The sequence below is a fragment of the Mauremys reevesii genome, linkage group 6 (assembly GCF_016161935.1).
Source record: "Mauremys reevesii isolate NIE-2019 linkage group 6, ASM1616193v1, whole genome shotgun sequence".
NCBI classification, from domain to species: Eukaryota; Metazoa; Chordata; order Testudines; family Geoemydidae; genus Mauremys; species Mauremys reevesii.
Genome location: NC_052628.1, coordinates 100,791,386 through 100,811,509, shown reverse-complemented (window position 1 = coordinate 100,811,509; position 20,124 = coordinate 100,791,386). Strand labels below are relative to the sequence as shown.

At 38.7% G+C, this 20,124-nt stretch overlaps 1 protein-coding gene and 1 long non-coding RNA gene across 7 annotated transcripts in view; both read right to left on the bottom strand.

Moving 5' to 3' along the window:
- Positions 1-20,124, bottom strand: part of BNC2 (basonuclin 2) — a 431,062-nt gene that overhangs the window by 211,125 nt on the left and 199,813 nt on the right. The gene's annotated exons all lie outside the window — the stretch shown is intronic.
- Positions 7,118-20,124, bottom strand: part of LOC120407888 — a 55,403-nt gene continuing 42,396 nt past the window's right edge. Inside the window, exon 3 of the long non-coding RNA XR_005600304.1 lies at positions 7,118-7,233. This is a non-coding gene — a long non-coding RNA (uncharacterized LOC120407888). The remainder of the gene's footprint in view (positions 7,234-20,124) is intronic.

The window sequence follows — 20,124 nt, the reverse complement described above, 5'->3', positions numbered from 1 at the left end:
TTGTTTAGACCTGTAAGTCATCCCCCTCCAGGTTAGTCTTCTTGTGTTCTAATACCGTATGTGCTGTAAACCAGAGAGGAACAGAAAATGTGCAATGGCATTAGAAGCTGCAGAATCTCTTTAAAATCCAAAGCAAAAAACTGATGTGTGTGAATTTAGAACGACAATGGATTTTACTTTCCAGTGATTTTTAATGGGGTACATAGGGTATTAATGGAGCCGTCTTGTTTAAATTATGTGAAAATCTGAGATGTACAGTGCATAAATGCAGGTAAAATAAGGCCCCTATAGATTAGTGCCAGTCACTGAAATGTTTACACATTCCAGGTAAAATATTCCATTGTTATAAATTCTGTAAAGACTAATTAAAGAGTTTTCAGAGCTTTACCTTCCAGTCTGTGTAACTGAGACTTTTTACGTCTGACCTGCAGGAATAAAATATCCTTGACTGCTGAACTGCCTGCCTTCACAGTAGAAAAATATTATTTTAAAAACTAGATTAGATCTCTTTATAGTATGCTAATAGCTAAGATATTCTTAAATCATAAAAATGGCTGTTTTCAGGTTTTAGCCTGGTTTCAGAAAACCTCTAGAACCTTTTCATTTGGGTGGATCTATTAGGCAATATGTTATAACTAGCTCTTTTCATTTTACAATCAACTTAAAAGTTGGGTTCAAAGTTGGCTTTAAAAGTTCCATATACCAAGTAAGTTACTCATACAATTGTGTTCATTCAGAGACAGATTCTGTTCTCAGCTGCACAGTTTAAGAGGCTGGAATAACTCTACTGAAATCAACAGAATTATTCTAGATTTATTTTAACTGTAATCAGAATTTGGCTCAATGGACCAAATTCAGAGGTGACAGAAATGGTGGAGAAAGTTTCATGTTGTAAGATGGGCATGAATGTTTTAAACCAGTCAGTGTGTACGTCTACAGTGCAAAAAATAATAATCATCATAATAAAAAAATCCCACAGCAGCAAGCCATAGAGCCTGGATCAACTGATTCGGGCTCGCGGAATGATGAACAAAATAGCACTGTCGATGTCCCTGCTCAGGCTGGAGCCCAGGCTCTGAGACCCTACCCCCTTTCCAGGTTTCACAGCCTGGGATCCAGTCCGAGCGGGATAGTCTACTCGGCTATTTTTAGCCTCATAGCACAAGCCATGTGGGCCTCTGGGAGTCACTGCCATGGGATTTGGGTTTTTTTTTTTTTGCTGTGTAGATGTACCCAGTATTAGTTACATCCTGAAGGGAGCAAAAAGACATTGGTAGCAGCAAATGAATCAAAGAAAGATGGTGTAACAAAGTGCACTAGAGATTGCTTATTTACACCTTCCTATTGATTAGTTTTCCTCCTACAGTCCCTTTCCTTCATTCACACTTATACCAACTTACACTAATTTACAGATATGTGATTTATATCACAAATTATATCATAAGCATCACGTGAACAACTTGTCCAGCACAAGATAAGAAATTAACATTCTAATTTGCTGAGTTTTCGGACATTGAGGGGAAGATCAATCATTTTAGTTCCTTACATATTGTAATATGACTCTTTTCAATTTGTTTTTGTATATATTTCATAATATAGATATTTCAGCCTATTTCTGAATGACTTGAACACACTAGCATTTTCCACACAGAAATAGAGCAAATGTGACATGTGCTGTGCTCTTTTTCATATCACAAACCAAATTTGATCCATGTTATTCACCTTTCAACTTTTATAACCTGTAGGATTCAAACTTCTGATTTCATTATATTGTTATTTTGGGTTGATAGACAATATTTTTTAACCAAAAATGCCACTAAACTAGGGAGACTTGGAATTTATCATTTCCAACCACCCACTTGGCCAATGAACTAAACAGTATTCCCAGTTCTCTGGCAGATCATGGCAGGTAGCTCATTAGATTGTTCTTCACGTTGAATTACTGAAAAGGGTGATGTATTTATAATACCTCTTGCAATGCTATAAAATGGCTCATCAATCTGTTTTATTCAAGGAAAGTCCACATAAGGCCACTAGTCTGTTACTGGCAATAAACCTTGGGTGCATTTTCAAAAGACCTGCATATTAGATAGTGATTTATAGTCCCTGTCCAAGAAATCAAACATGACACTAACAAGGCACGGGATAACTCAAGTGACACTTTCAAAAGCAATATAATTCAGAAAGTACATCATCTGAGTATTACACACACTATGAGAAGGAAAACAGAAGAATATCTTATTTTTCAAGAGAGTATACACTTGGAGGAAAAAATAACCCCCCACTCATTTCTATATCCATTTCCTTTTTGTTTTTTTAAAAATGTAATATAGTATCCCACTTGGTTTGCTGTAGTGTGTTAGGCTTTGTCTGCACTGCCAATTGAACGACAAAACTTTTGTAATTCACAGGTGCTTTAAAAAGCCCCCCCATCCTGAAAGACAAAAGTTTTGCCATGGCGAGTGGCAGTGTAAACGGCTTGTTGTGCTCTCCTGTCGACAGTGCAAACCCCACTCGGAGCAGATGGAAGTATTTTGTCGGCAAAAGTACCAACAAACAGTGTTTACACTGCCTGGCTTTGTGTGGACAAAGCCTTAGATGCAGATTGCTCCTACTGCACACCTCCCTATCTATCTTGTGACTTCACTGTGTACTGTCAAAAAGAAATGGTTATATCATCTAGTTACTGTCTATATCTCTGTATCTCATACAGCATTAAGCACATCATCAGGAGCTTAACAAACAACAACATGGTCTGCTTTTTAAAGAGATGCTGACAGCTAGTTTAAAACCAAAATGCAGATTTAAAGGGGTTTTTATACAGCCTAATATAAATGCTTCCATGTAATTGTTTTTTCAGTGTCAGTGCAAACTTTTTTTTTTTCTATTTAGGTTTTCAACACTACAAAAAATATTTAATGACAGTAATACTGTGCAGGTGTATGAAGAACAGAAAGGGAAACTCCAGTCTAATTATGCTCTCTAAACTAAGTGAAGTTTAGAAAAATAAACAGCATAAACAGGAAAAAGGAAACATTTTCCCCGTCTAGCTTTAACAATCTAAGTGGTAATACTGGTGTGACACTACGCCCCATATTCTTCATAGAAATATTGTTAGAATATGCTTATAAGATGTATTTTATGCAAGATGGGTCTTGTGAGATATCATTGGAAAGGTTGTGATTTACTGAATATGATTATCCTATTTGTATGCATGTATCATTTTTGTATCTAAATTTAGGAATATTGACTCTAACAGAAAAATGACAAATAGACAATAAGACAATAACAAAAAGACAATAAGACAAAAAGACAATAACAGAAAATATGGAAATGGCAGAGGTGCTTAATGACTTCTTTCTTTTGATTTTCATGAAGGGTGGTGGTGATTGGATGTTTAACACAGTGAATGCCAGTGAAAATGAGGTAGGATTAGAGTCTAAAATAGGGAAAGAATAAGTCAAAAATTACTTAGACAAGTTAGATGTCTTCAAATCACCAGGGCCTGATGAAATGCATCCTAGAATAGCCAAGAAGCTGACTGAGGAGATATCTGAGCCTTTAGCAATTATCTTTGAAAAGTCATGGAAGATGGGAGACATTCCAGAAGACTGGAAAAGAGAAATATAGTGCCCATCTATAAAAAGGGAAATAAGGACAACCCGGGGAATTACAGACCACTCAGCTTAACATCTGTACCCTGAAAGATAGTGGAGCAAATAATTAAGCAATCAATTTGCAAACACCTAGAAGATAATAAGGTGCTAAATAACAGTCAACATGGATTTGTCAAGAACAAACCAACCTGATAGCTTTCTTTGACAGGGTAACAAGCCTTGTGGATGGGGGGAAGTGGTAGATGTGGTATATCTTGACTTTAGTAAGGCTTTTGATACTGTTTCGCATGTCTTCTCTTAAACAAACTAGGGAAATATAACCTAGATGGAGCTACTATAAGGTGGGTGCATAACTGGTTGGAAAATTATTCCCGGAGAATAGTTATCAGTGGTTCACAGTCATGCTGAAAGGGCATAAAGAGTGGGGTCCCACAGGGATCGGTTCTGGGTCTGGTTCTGTTCAATAACTTCATCAATGATTTAGATAATGGCATAGAGAATACACTTATAAAGTTTGTGGATGATACCAAGCTGGGAGGGGTTGCAAGTGCTTTGGAGGATAGGATTAAAATTCAAAATGATCTGGACAAACTGGAGAAATGGTCTGAAGTAAATAGGATGAAATTCAATAAGGACAAATGCAAAGTACTCCACTTAGGAAGGAACAATCAGTTGCACACATCCAAAATGGGAAATGACTGCCTAGGAAGGAGTACTGCAGAAAGGGATCTAGGGGTCATAGTGGATCACAAGCTACATATGAGTCAACAATGTAACACTGTTGCAAAAAAAGCAAACATTCTGGGATGTATTAGCAGGAGTATTATAAGCAAGACACGAGAAGTAATTCTTCCTCTCTACTCCATGCTGATTAGGGCCTCAACTGGAGTGGGGGTGAGTAGGGATCTGGGACAAAATCAGTACTTGGTCCTGCTACTGAAGGCAGGGGGCTGGACTCAATGATCTTTCAGGGTCCCTTCCAGTTCTATAAAAAAAAATAATAGCGTGTCCAGTTCTGGGTGCCACATTTCAGGAAAGACGTGGAGAAAGTCAAAAGAAGAGCAACAACAATGATTAAAGGTCTAGAAAACATGACCTATGAGGGAAGATTGAAAAAATTGGGTTTGTTTAGTCTGCAGAAGAGGGGACAGGATAACAGTTTTCAAGTACATAAAAGGTTGTTACAAGGAGGAGGGAGAAAAATTGTTGTTCTTAACCTCTGAAGATAGAACAAGAAGCAATGGGCTTAAATTGCAGCAAGGGAGGTTTAGGTTGGACATTAGGAAAAACTCCCTGTCAAACTGGTTAAGCACTAGAATAAATTGCCTAGGGAGGTTGTGGAATCTGCATCATTGGGGATTTTTAAGAGCAGGTGGGACAAACACCTGTCAGGGATGGTCTAGATAATACTTAGTCCTGTCTTCAGTGCAGGGGACTGGACTAGATGACCTCTTGAGGTCCCTTCCAGTTCTATGATTCTATCTGTACTACAAGAGTTTTTGCACCCGGGGAATGCCCACTTGACAGAATGCAATCAGTCTGGCTGGCTAGCTGGGGACAAGTCAATGGACCATTAGGGAGGACAACAGGTCTCTGAAGATGTTAATCTCCCACCTTTCTGGGATGCTACAAACAGCCTTTGACTCATGGCTGCTTTGACACTGCAGGGTCATGTGATCATGTCACCTGGTACTGGACTCCATGATAGAATACCAGTATTTTTCCACTGAGAGAAGGAGATGACCACACTGGGAAACAAAGGATTCCTGCCATATGTAAAATCTATTTAAGGCAGGGGAACGACTTAATCACTGGTCATTCTTCACTGAATCCCTGCCCAGGATGACTGCTGGAAACATCTAAGAAACAAAGACAAAGGGAAGGGGAAAGGACTGAACCCAGGTGCGAGGGTGTCTGGCCCATGAAACAAATACCATAGTTTTAAGCTGCAAGCAAAAGCAGCTTGCCTTCAAGAACCTCTGCAATCAGCCTAAAACAACATTTAGGGTGAGAAATTGCTATTTATAACCAGTTTCTTTAATATATTAAGCTTAGCTTGCTAGGTAATCTGCTTTGATCTGTTTGCTATCCCTTATGATCACTTAAAAGCTGTCTTTTGTAGCTAATAAACTTGGTTTTTCTAAAACCAGTTTGTGGAATTCAGAACGGGAGGCGGGAAGGGGGGGAAAGCTGTGCATATCTTCCTCCACATTGAGGAGGGAAGCGGATTTCAATGTGCTTACGCTGTACAGTTATCTGTGCAGCGCAAGATGATATAATTTTGGGTTTACACTCCAGAGGGGGTATGCACTTATCTAGCTGAGCCTTCCCATACAGAGCTGATTTCAGTGTCTGTGTCTTTCTCCAGCTGGGTGTGTCTACCTGTGTGTGCTCTGGAGGAGGCTTGAGGGCTCACTTCAGCAGGATACTGTAAAGGAACCCAGGCTGCTGGAACAGGCAGATTCAGTGGTACCACAGTACATCAGGTGGCACCCTGGAAGGGGGAGTGGGGGGAGAACAACCGATCACAAGCGGTAAGGCCATTTTAAAATTTTTAATTTTATATACCTTTGTGCCCCTTCAAAAGTGAATATTTTGCAAAATGCCATTGAAAGTATTAATGGGACACAGCCATCTTGAAATCTAATCAAGTTAAAAAAAGAATAAAAATTAGTTTCTGACACTACTCTTGACTCTCAGTGCCTCTGCCAATTTTTGCTTTTACAAACAGATTTTCACATTATTCTGATGTTTTTCTCTCTCACTTGTGTGAAGAAGGGAAAACTAACTAGAAAAGGGAAACATTGAAACTGACTATACAAAAAGTGCTTTCGAATGCATAAAGCAAACAATCTGAAAAAGAGCAAGTTTCCTCGAATATCTTTCAATAACAGCAACCACAACCTTAGATCCAGCAACAAGACTGGACTCCTATGCCCATATGGAGCCCTGAAGGATAGGGACCTTTTGTGTTACTTGTAACCACAGTTTGGATAACACTTTCAGAAAGAAGTGTGATTTTTCATATGACAAACTCTCTTTAAAAGCACTGGTAAAACCCTGGATTGAACAAACATTCCAATACCTACTGGATTAAGTGATGTCAGATGAAGTCCAGATTTCCAGTGTTGATGGGATTTTTAAGGTTATTCTATATAAAAAAAATATATCTTCACCTTACAATGCTTTCCATTTTGAGTAATATGCTCATGGGGTAACATTCTACTAGGAAGAGAATCATCATCTGGAACCCTTACTTATTATAATACAAAATACACCTTTGCTAAGAGTTACAGCAACAAATATTTTATAAACCACCCCCTTGTCACCTGCTAAGATGCTCAGGCCATGTACAACAACTTCAAATACAGCACAGTACCATAGATAAAGATGGATGGATGGATACCAACTATGGTAACCAAAAAGGGGAGTATCATTTTCAGTGGAGATACTGTAGAACCTATCAAGGGGCTCCCAAGATCTCTGGCAACCTTCATATTCTCCTCTCCCTATCTACCTCTTTGGCTTTTCTCCCATCTGCTGATTGAGATGTGTCATGTTCAAGATGAAAGTACTTCAGGTCTGGGACCATTCTTCTCTCCAGTCTGTAATGGACCTAGCACATTTTAGGAGGTAAGTAAACAATAAAATTGATACTAAAATACCTAATAGAAAAAAAGTGTAGTGTTTTAACATGCTTTTAAAAATAAAAGATGAGGTACGGTGATGTCCAGGGAAAGTGGGTTCTACACTCTAGAAGCTGCCAGAGAAAATGCACAATCACTCACTGACCCAAAGCACAATGGTGGAATTCTCAGACAATGGGCACTTTCAGAGTATAGATACATATCAGAACTTGGTTCAAAGAGGTGACTACAAATTATATAAACTGTCAGTCATCAGATTCAGCAGGAAGATCAGGGTTTCTTAACCATCAGGGTGCAAGGGTGGGAACAGTCTACAGTCGGAAACAGGGGGACGAGGAAGAAGGGGACTCCATGACTTTAAATTAAGCTAGATAGAAGGATGGATGGGATGGGATATGTTAACGGGCTTAGTCAATAGGTCAATTATGTGTATGGTGGTATAATCTTTTCCAGTTTTTTTGGAGGAGAGCTGAGAGTCTGCATGGGGAGGGTTCGGCTCAGCCATTTGGGGGGGGTTTTTGAATTTTCTTCCAGGAAGAAGATTGGGGGCCTGGCTTTTTTTTTTTTTCCTCCCGAAAGCATGGGGCAGGGTTCACTTGCTAAGGAGTGGGTGGATCGGCTTATGTAGCCTGCATCTTGCAGGAGGTCAGACTAGATGATCATAATGGTCCCTTCTGATCTTGAATTCTATGATTCTATGAAATTCAATAAAGGCCCATGCTGTTCAGGACTTTAAAAAAACCAATTGCACCTTTAGAGATACCATCCCCCAAACTTTGGCATAACAGTTTTGACTCTCAGCACCTTCACAGGAAAAGCTTAACCTAAAATGAGGTCAGTTGACTGTTAAAACTGGGTTGTTTTTTCTCCTTCCTAGGGGTAGTGGGGGAAAATCAGCATAACAGAAAAAGTAAAGGGTGAACTCTGCAGGCACAGTACACAAATCACTTGAAGTGCAACATGGTAATAAAATGTAACAGAATGTTTAAAGTCAACTCAAATATTTCTCAGAAAAGTGGTCATGTTTTTACATGCACAATATGCCTGGGTCATTTTACTACAACACCACAAATAATTACAATCCTATTAAAATGTTCCTGACTTGGATTAGTGCAGGTGGGCTTGCGTCCCACTCCCCCTCACCAGGCCCATAAAAACAGAAAACAACTTTCTCCTTTGTAAGAAAGAGGTGTTTTTTCTATTTATTTTCCTTAAAGTAGATCTTAAATTCTTGACCGATTAAGTGGAATTAGTGTTTCTCTTGAATTTTGGGGCAGTGGAAAAATCGAATTCTCTGTCATATGGAATATGGTGCAGAACAGCTACCATGGGCCTCTGGGGGGAGGGATGGGAGTTGTTTCGGCAGGCTTGGGTTTCTCTCTGTTTATGTGAAACGGACATTGGCATATCTTGCCTGCACTTTTCCTGTGGGGTTCCTCTGGTAGGCAGGGTGGGGAATAGTTGTCTGAGCCATACCAAGGTCAGCCTGCTACAGCTGACAGTTTCTGTCTCTGTACAAAGAAAAGAATCAATACTTTTGGACTACGGCTGTGCCCTCAGTGTAAAACAACAAACATGCAGCGTCTGACATGTTTCTAGGTGATTTGTGGCAGAACCTCTTGTCTGATCTGTATCCAGGAGCTGCTGTGTTACTGCTCTTTGCTTTTCTCCTCTCTCTCCCTAGCTCTGTGATATCTAATACTTTACTCAGGTACAGAGGCGTGTGTTCTACCCTACAGCTACTTGTCACTCAATAAATCACACCTACAAGCATAGTCTGCACATAGTGATCTGGGCTTTAACGAAGGATCAGAGGGACAAAGTGCAGGCAAGATACTGTAATTATAACAAAAATAAAACATTCCATGAGCTGTAGCAAAGAGACAGGCTCTAAGGCACTGATAAAATGTCATTAAAATTGTAGTTTTGTTTTGAGCTTTGGATATTCACTTTTAATCTTCAAGTCAGCGTGGTAGTCTGGATAGTCTAAAGCATCTGAAAGCTAGCAGAGCCTAGATTAACATTAACTTTAGTAGCATGATGAGCTTTGAATACCCACTCCTTCTTCTGCATTCTGAAGAAGTGGGTATTCACCCACGAAAGCTCATGCTGCAAAACGTCTGTTAGTCTATAAGGTGCCACAGGATTCTTTGTTACTTTTAATCTTTTTCATTGTTAGATTTCTCTTTTTCATAATGTTCCCCAAATATAAAATAACCTGTAAGAAAAAAGCTCTGTGATCAGAAGCTCTGGTCTCAGATAATAAAATGATCCTGTGTTCCACTATGTGAATGACAGTCACTTTCACTTGGTACTCATATTTTTTCTTAAGTTCTTTCTTTGAGTATTTGTACACATGGGCTAGTAATGCTTTAAATCTTATCTAAATGCAGAAACAGTACTAACAAGACAGCTATTAATTATGACTTGAGCATTATTATTTGAACAGTCTTGAACCAACCTAGCTTTATACAGTATGCATTTGTTTCGTCTGACAGTATAATTTGTGTAGAAACATCTCCTCAGTAAAACTAACATATATCATGAAGCCATATTTGCTTTGGAAACAATTTTACACTGGGGCTGTTCTCCCCACCTAAATTATTTTCCAGCAGGTAAACCATTAGCCAACTTGGATCTGAGGCTATGGACAGTGTTGTCAGTTCTAAAGATTTTAGATGCATCCGTTTGAGTTAACTTAGCAATTTCAATCAAATAAGACACCTCTTCATATAAGGTAAGTGATTCACCATCATGGAGCTTTTGCACAACCCTACTGTAACTGTTGCTGATGAAAAAAAAGTGGGTTGGAATAGCTGTACACTTCCTTCCCAGTCAATCAATGACTGACAGGACCAGTTCCTTCAGCCATGTACGGTGTCAACAATGATGAATCAATAAGTGGTTTAACAACAGGGAGCCACCAATCATTATATGAACGATTAAAAGTAGTTTATAAGCACACGCCTTTTCAAATAGACTGGGCCATAAGACCAGAAATTTGCTAGGTTTCGTTTTATGTTGGAGGGAATATCACAGACTAAGCAAAAGCTAGAGCCAGAGGAATACAACAGTCAGAAACACTCTCGGCCTAATTCTCACTAGCACGTTTTACACTAGTGTTAATCCACTGACATCTGAATTACACTCCTGGTTTATACTAACGTATGAGAAAGCGGGATTGAACCCTGCATATTTGTCCCACACTTTCCTACCTCCTCTTCAACAGCGGCCGGTTCCCACACCCCATCCCCTTTCCTGAATTTTATTAAGCCAGTCTCTCACTACTAGTGGAAATAAAGGGCAGCTTTACTTGCACATTAATACAAAATAAGCCTTGTTTAATCATTACAAATGAAAGTCATTTTGATGATCTCACAAAGGGTCAGTGCTTCCTCACTGGGAATAACTGACCTTCTTCCCATACAACATATGCTGATTTCCCCCACTGAGAAAAGGGAAGGACTATCGCACAGGCCTGCCCACAGACGGCAGCAATGTCGTCACCCTCCCCAAACAGCCATATTTCCTTGAATCACTTAATATCAGAGACACTAAGACTACCCTGAGAAAAAACATGCTATAGCAAACATCAGAAGCTTAACAACAGTCCTGAGACTGCTCAGCAACTACTGCTGGCCTGAATAATCCCCAGATTGTCCAAGAGAATATCACTTTTTGATCCCCTAACTTATTTTCAAATATCCCAAAAATCACAATTAGAGCGCCTAATGTAAAATTATTAACAAGCCACTTAGCCTTCAGAATTCTGGCCAACCTGCTGTATGCTCTCAACCTTGCAGGTATGACTCCAACATTCCTTCCAGCTTTATGAATCTGTAAACAATTGGAGCTATCTACTGGGGAATGATTGCAGTTTGCCATATAATTGTACTCCAAAAAATGTTTTAATTAAATAAATAAAATAATATTCCAAAACTAGACTTCTTGTGTTGCCAAATGAAATAGTGATTGTTTAATTTTGTCATGAAGCCTAATGGAAGTCAAAAAGCATGACACATTATAAAAGACTGCACACAGAAAATCCAGGTAATAATTTGCTTTTGTGTTGACACTATCATTGCTACCAACATTGGACATGGTACAATCCACTGGCGTATCGATGTTCACAAATCAGAATCCATTTACTCCTTTGGGCATCTGCAATTCTCAACAAATGCCTCTGAAGGAACAATGGCCTGGTATAGCTAGAAATGAGGCAGAAGCAGAAGAAAATGAGATTCTTCTTTACTAAAGTATCTTCTAGCTACCTACTTACTAATTTTTTTTTTCCCCCAGTTTATGTTTCCAGTAGAAGTGCTGGATCTGAAGATGCCGCTTGTCTTCCACTTTCCTCTCTTTGCTTTCCCCTGCTACAGACTATGGTCCACAGAATTTTCTCTTATGTCAAAATAATCAACTAGCACAACCAAGGGACACTCCAATTCACTCCAATCTCCTCTTTGCACCCTTCATGCATATCAACAACACTGAGAAATATTTTTAAAAATACACACAAAAACAACACTATTTTAGAAGAGTAATAGAAAATTAAATATCACAGGCAGGAAAGACTGTACACTGAGTCCAGTCCTGCAGTCTTTATTTCATACTTATCCTGTCAAAACTCTATTGCAATCAGTGGGAATTCTGACAGACAACTGCAGGATTTTGCCCTTAAATTATGTTATTGATTTAGTTATAAAAACCTTTATGGTTCATTTCAAATCAGATCAGTTGAAATCAGGTCAGTTTAAAAAAAAAAAAAGTTAAAGCAGTTATGGGTACCACACTTACTCCTGAACCCCTGCCAACTTCAATTATTTTAAAATCATATTATCCTATTTTAAAAAGGTTTTTCTCTGCTGTGATGCAGTGAGAAAGACCCATATGCACACCTGGGAAGATGTTGGAAGGATGTGTAATTTTTAAGTTGAGAGTGTACCTTTAAATTGTTACCGGAGTATCCAACGGATACTCACTTCATTATTGGATGATACAGTGAAAGAATGTGTTTGTTTAAGAAAAAGTAAGTTGCCAAATTGCCATTGATTTTTATCTATTGCTCTCCATACCGGTCAGTGCATATCTTTTAGGGAAGTACACCTGGAATACAATGATGATGTCCTTTCATGGTTTTTTTTAGGCTCTTTGTGATTTTGCCAGAACCCATATTAAACCATTCATTCATTAATTCAGCTCTGTTTACAGAATATGATCACAAATGTTTCTTCTCTCATATTTCAAATCAGTCAATACTATATGAGAATGTGGAAGGTTTTTTTAAAGCAGTAATATATATGTATTAAATATGTATGTAATACATCTTTTTAGCAATAATATGTATTGCAATGTTTTGCAGTAAAGGAGCAACATCCTGCTGTGGGTTCCACGTTTCCCCAGGTAGTAAAAGACACACTTTATACTGGCCTTTTAAGTCACAGCGCAGGCTACAAAATGTGATAGTCTCATCCCACATTTTGTACTGTATAATACTGATAGGCCTGATTTTCAGGTAGGAGTGCAAGTAAATGCATACGTACCTACTGACCGAAATTCCTACACTACAACACTAAGTCGTTTCTATTCCAATGTGTTCTTTCACCTATGGTGTTTTGTAAGACTGGAATAAAGTGAAGATTATTGTTCTACTATTACTTTACCAATATGATGATGATACAACTATTAATATTAATCCTATCATATCTGCCACAAATGTAAAGGATAAAAAAAATATCCTTGACACTTAACTTAACGCTGAATTTGTTTCTAGTAATTGTTGTGTGGGTCTGCAAGGAAGACTTAATGTTAAATTCATCATTTGCTTATTAGCAGTGTAGAATCCTGGTTAAAAAAAAATAATCACAACCCCATTACACAACAAATATTCTTTTACAAGTTCCAAAAGTTCTTTCCAGAGCTTGCCTATTGTTTTATGTGATACATTAACATTTACGCATGCAAGTAGTTTCATTGGGCTTAATGGGGCTATTCATGAATTAAGTTAAACGTATGTTATGTCTTTATAGAATAGAGGCTTTAGTCCCTTGTTGAGTACTCTCTCTCTGTTTACATTTTGTTTATTACATAGAAAATTTGCTTATACAGGTAAACTTGAATCACTGGACATCCCCCTTGGCTACTGTGGGCCCCACTGCACCTTATTTCGAGACCCGTCACTTGAGATGTTTTCCTTCTTTTTTAGAGAGCTTAGATTTACATATTAAAATAGTTTTTCTTCACTAGGTTGTTTTTTTTTAAATATATATATTGTTCCATAATGTTTTTGTCATGAGTGCTTCTACTTATACGTTATTCTCATTTTCTTCTCATCTTCAACTCTCTGTTTTCTTTCCTTCAGGTAATTTTGGGATTCCCTTGATCTTTTGTTTGATGCATTTTGATATATTCTTATCCAATACAATACATACATGTAAAGAGAAAAGTAGATGGAAGGAGGAGCGTTTAAAGGGGAGGGGGAACCACACACCAAGACAATATTATTGGGAAATACTTTTCAATTGGCTGTATTCTACATTTATGACTGACCTACTACAATAAAGAGATCTACAAAGCTGGCAAGGAACGATAGGTATCTTTCAAAAACCACGGTTCATATCATTATGGAACAGCACTGGATCACTGTGGATAATACTGGAACATGCACATGAATGATCTGATATGTTCCCTCGCTTTGAACTTCACACATAAGTAACAGAATCTTATCTGTTTACCACCTGCATAGAAGAGAAACCAGAATAACCTATCCCAGAATCCACAAAAACATTTTAAACATTTTGCTTTTTATCAGATGTCTCAGGCACTGTATCTATTTTACAGTAATTGATGAACAGCTGTCAGTCCAGACACAGTTGTAATGATATATATTTTTATAATCTCTCACTTGTTAAATTTATTATGTAGTTATAAAATGTAAATATTGTTATGGTGTACAATTCTGAAGCCACTTCTGATTCAGAACTTGTACTGCAAGTTCTTTGGAGCAAGGACTGTCTTTTTGTTCTGTGTCTGTGCAGTACCTAGCACAATGGGCTCCTGGTCTATGACTGGAGCTCTTAAGCACTATGATAATACAAAAAAATTATAACAACTTCTAGTTTTAGCTATAGGTACCTATCAAAAACCCCACATAGGTCATTAAAGGCAATAATTCAGGCAGGCCACAGATCAAGTAAACAGTCATGAGGCCATATACAGCACTCAAAGCATGCAAACCGTAAAGGTCTCCACCACAACAAAATGGGAAATGGAACTCGCAAAATTGCAAAAAAACATTGGGTAACAAAGCTTTGTTTAGTTTTGCCCAACCTGGCAATGATTACCAGTTTAAGAGGTGATAAGTGTGTTATTGTGCCTTTAAGAAACATAACCTTTGGTAAGGAAGCACTAAGCAGGCTGGGGAAACAGTCAAGCTGTTTCGGTTGTTAGCATAAAGATGTTTATTTGAACTTGCTAGCACAGTAATACAAAAATGATTTTAGCCAATCTGGCACTATGAGGTTTTACTAAAATAAAATGATGACCAAGATAACTCAACCTTACTATGTCTGTTATTACTATTGTTGGAAAACAGATGATGCTGTGGTCATTATGGCTTGCCTACTTTCACATATATCCATCTGCTACTGGCCTTCATGTCTCTAATGGCTAAAAACATATCATTCTGCTGCTTTGCTTTGGAACACACTTTTTGCTACACTGGAAATTGATGATAGCCATGCAGATGCCATGATGGCAATACTGCAGCAGCATTTTGGACACAGACCAGGAATTCTTTTGCACCAATTACAGTTTCAGTGAGAAGGCAGAGTAGGTTGGTGACTCAGTTGTGTAGTGCTGCATGGCAGAGCTGTGGAAACTTCTTATACATCATAACTTCAATCAGGACTGCCCAGAGGGGCGGGGCAAGTGGGGAAATTTGCCCCAGGCCCCGCAGGGACCCCTACAAGAGTTTTTCGGGGTCCCTGGAGCGGGGTCCTTCACTCGCTCCGGGGGCCCCGAAAAACTCTCACGGGGCCCGTGACCCCGGAGCTGCTTCTGCTCTGGGTCTTCGGCTGCAATTCGGCCTGAATCCTCTGGGCGGCCCTGACTTCAATGCTGAACGACTGAACTGGTACAGAAAGAGACACCCTCATGAATCCCTATGACTGCCTGCTCATTTATCATGATTCACTCTCCATAACTCATGCCAGAATCGGTGATCTATTTGGAATGCATTCACCAACTAGTGGAAGTCTCTTGGAGTGATGGCCTTGGGAGGCTTACAACTCGAACTGCCATGTGACTTGCCATGATTAGGGACTACACAACCTGTATTGTAGTGTTTCCATCATTTTGCTTGCCAATGTTGCTCAACACCATGACAGGCATTCATGAGCCCCTACTAAGATTGTGATAGAAGACAATCAACCAATAGCAGTCAACTATATAGGGCTATTCACCAGTGCATTTTACACTTGTTATTTACTGCCAATTCAAAGTGCCTTACATGTTCATAGTGAACAAAGAGACTAAATCACCAATATGCAGCCAGTGTGAATTTGCCTTTCATCTCCAACCTACCGCAACCCTATTCACCAATTACTAGGTTTGGACTGTTGCTTTGTTCTGTTGTAAGCCAGATGGAATTGTCTGTGCACCACCAAATATAGGAACCTCCCTCTTCTCTTGGTAGAGCATTTGTGGATGCTCATATTACCACTGCCCTTTCACTTATTCTGTAGCTAGAAATAGAGAGAGAATGTCAGTCTTCACAGTTGTCACTCAGCACCATCAACGATAAGTACATTTATTTTTTTCAAAAAGAAAAAGACAGGAGTGACTTTTTACATATCTAAAACATAAATTATTCTGACACAAATCAGAAATGACAACTGTCCTCCAACTGCATTGTTAGGCATTGTTGTAATACTGATTTTATTTGCTGAATATAACTATCTGGTTTTGGCATTTTCCCCTTGTATTGCCTTTCTGCCATAGGTCGTAAAACTTATTTTGAGTTTATACTGTACTTTTGATTGGAACTTGGATAGAGCTACTGTTGCTAGTCAGGATAAAGCATACACTGTAATATTGTTGACATTTCTCATGTTGGACAGACTATAATGTAAATATACATTTTGCTACAGCTATAAATATGGTTTTGATAGATTCTTAGATTTTAAATTGATTGTAATTCAGAACAGGTCTCTGCCAGAATGAGTTGATAATTCACAAAGCAACTATGTGAATGAAAAGGAGATGACAAAGGATCAATCTGGATGTGAATAACTTGACCCAGTGGTTTATGGTATTGTGATTTCCCCAACCCTCCCACAATTTTCATACAAAGGAAAAATCCCTCTGTCTGTGCTGAGGGAGTCAGAATTAGTCATAGTACTAACATTTTAGGTTTTTTAAAAAAGATTTACAGTAAGTCAGCGACTCATAAACCACATTTCACATATTTAGGTCATAATGTAACTGTGAGGTGTGTAATATTGCATATATTGACTGAAGCTGATGTTTAGAATGGAAAACCATTACCGTACAGGCTATGGAGCGACAGATAACGGAATGTAAAATGCATAAAGCCTTAGAGCCCACTTTTTCCAATCGAAGAGGCAATAGTTTTCCATGTAAGCATAAGACTACATCCGACACGCTCACTATGCTATATTGCAAGACTTTTTTTTTTCAAAAGGTTATTGCCCCTATGTGGGCTTCAGCCTCCGATTCAAGATAGTTAAGTCCAAAGTACACTGTGAAGAGTTACACAGGGATCTCACAAAACTGGGTGACTGGGCAACAAAATGGCAGATGAAATTAAATGTTGATAACTGCAAAGCAATGCACACTGGAAAACATAATCCCAACTATACATACAAAATGATGGGGTCTAAATTAGTTGCTACCACTCAGGAATGAGATCTTGGAGTCATTGTGTTAGTTCTAGGGAAATATCCGCTAATGGGCAGTGGCAGTCAAAAAGCTAACAATGTTAGGCACCATTAGGAAGGGATATACAGAAGACAGAAAATACTACTACTACTATATAAAACCATAGTATGCACACACCTTCAATACTGCATGCGGTTCTGGTCACTTAATCTCAGAAAAGATATATTAGCATTGGAAACCGTATGGAGCAGGGCAACTAAAATGATTAAGGGTATGGAACAGCTTCCATATGAGGAGAAATTAAAAAGATACGGATTGTTCAGCTTGGAAAAGAGATGACTAATGGCAGGGTTATGATAGAAGTCTATGAAGTCATGAATGGTGTGGGGAAAATGAATAGGAAAGTGTTATTTACTCCTTCACATAACAACAAGAACCAGGGGTCACCCAATGAAATTAATAGGCAGCAGGTTTAAAACAAACATAAGGAAGTGCTTCACACAACACACAGTCAACATGTGGACCTGTCACAGGGTATGTTGTGAGAGTCAAAACTATAACTGGTTTCAAAAAAGAATTAGATAAGTTCATGGGGGATAGGTCCATCACTGGCTATTAACCAAGATGTCCAGGAATACAACCCCATGCTCCGGGTGTCCCTAAACCTCTGACTTTCAGAAGCTGGCACCGGACAACAGGGGATGGATCACTTGATAATTGCCCTGTTCTGTTCATTCCCTCTGAAACATCTGGCACCGGCCACCATTGGAAAACAGGATACTGGGCTAGATGTACCACTGGTCTGACCCGGTATGGCCATTCGCATGTTCTTATATTCCTTCTGCGGAAGTTTCTGTGTTGCAGCTTAGAGTCGTATGCCAATAGAAGAGCTCCAGTACTACTACCTTTATTACACCATTCAGTCCCACTGATGGAGACTTTGTCATGCCATAAGAATAGACTTGCACTAATTGCCTTTTTAGCTGGTCAATATCTTTCACCATGGAAAAACAAAAACTAAAAACAAACAATCTCTAGCCCTCACTACTGACTGCAATGTAATTCCATCATGGTCAACTGAACTGTGTTTTCTTCTTTTGACATTCTGTCCTTGATACTTAGCTAGCTGGCTGCTTAAACTGCTTCCCTTTCACTTGCCACCAGAAATTTAAATGAAAATTGAATTAAGCACAGAAGTAAGTTTTAACTAGCTTAAAAAAAATCTTTTTCCTTCGGTGATATCCTTTTGTTATTTCCTGGTTCACTGAACATATAACTCAGGATTCATCATCACCAATACCACAGCTACATGGGTGGCAATGAGATTTCCAGTATTTTTGATGCTCCAATTTGGGATCTCTTCATCAAACATAGGGGTAACAACAAGATTTATTCTGGGTTGGTACAGTGCCTAGCACAATGGAGTCCTAGATCATAACTGGAGTTCTTCGGCTCTACTGCAATACAAATAGTAAATAATCGTTTCACCAAAGGAAAAAAGTTTTTATAAAAGTTAGTTAAAAATAATTTCTGTGGTGGATGTCTCTAATAATCAGCCCAATTAGTAGGGATAAGCAGCATACACATTTGTTCGTGACAGGTTTTTTTCTTGCTATGACATTCTACTTTACTGTTAGAGAGTCTGAATTCCTTCTGACAAACTACATGTGCAGGAAAAGGAGACAGAAAGGGTATACAGTGTAACTGAAGGAACCACTATATGAGTATCTATGCATAAAAGAATTTAGCTGTACCCTAGGGCCCTCAGCCTTAAACTTTGATGTTGTTTCATCTGCTTGTTCCATGACTCTTACCTTGTAATTTTTTTCCCTTCAAATTTGCTATGGAACCAATAAAAAAAAGGTAACCACAAAAAATAATCATAATGCTGCATCTTCTCTTTCACACACAGTATTTACCTACAACCGCCTTCAAAGTGGGGATTTTGGAAAATTTAGTAGCTATCACCTGCCTTGAGGTTCAGAAACACACCCAGGTGCTAGATACTATAGGAATTAGATACACTGGTTACAAGCATGCTTCACAACCTCCACATTGGTTGCTGTCACAACTTTGCCAGGAAGATAAAACCTTCTTCAAGAACCACATTCCACCTTTGAAGTGGGTTTGTTCTTTCCTGCTGCCAAGCTGCAAGGCTCAGAAGCACCCCAGACCCTGTACTCCCTGAAATTTCATTTCTGAGGGAAAAAAGGCTGATAACCAAATGGTATGAGTGAATCTGGTGAAAGGGGGCCCATATGTGAGGCAAATTAAGGAACATTCATTTTATCTATTTTAAATAGAAGAGGAACCAGAGGGAAATAGATTGTGAGGCCACGCAAAGGCAGTGAGTAGGTTTGGGAAAGGTGAGAAAAGAAGAAGTGCAAAAGCAGCAAGGATTCCTCCTCTTGTGTCTCCATTTTAAAGAAGACTGTCATTTTTAATTCATATTATTTTCTCTTAGATTTAAACAGTGGCTTGTTAGATTGAACAATAGTGCCCTCCACCCATGAAGGAGGCATTGCCTACCCCCACTTTTTGTTGTTTTCCAATGCATGAAGCTACAGTTTTCCATTATAAACCTCATCTTTAATCAATAGATTCCTATTTTGGTAAAGGCAGAATAATAGTTGCCCTGAATAACTTCAAGAAAACAGACTAAATCAAACTCAAATATGTCTGCATAGCTCAACTGTGACTGTGAAAAATTTGTGCTTAGTAACGTCGTCATGCTGAAGAGCTTTCAACAAAAGCCCGAACGTAATGCTTAATGGTAATGTACTTTTACCATTATTGTGATGCGGTCGTATTCTCTGGTTTTTCTCATTAAGAAAACTGTGAACAAATCATTCATGGATAATTTGTCTGAAATCCTTCAGTGACTACTGATTCACAAACCACAGAAATAATACAAAATCTAACATTTAGAATGGGATGTCAGTATTGTAGGGATCACTAGG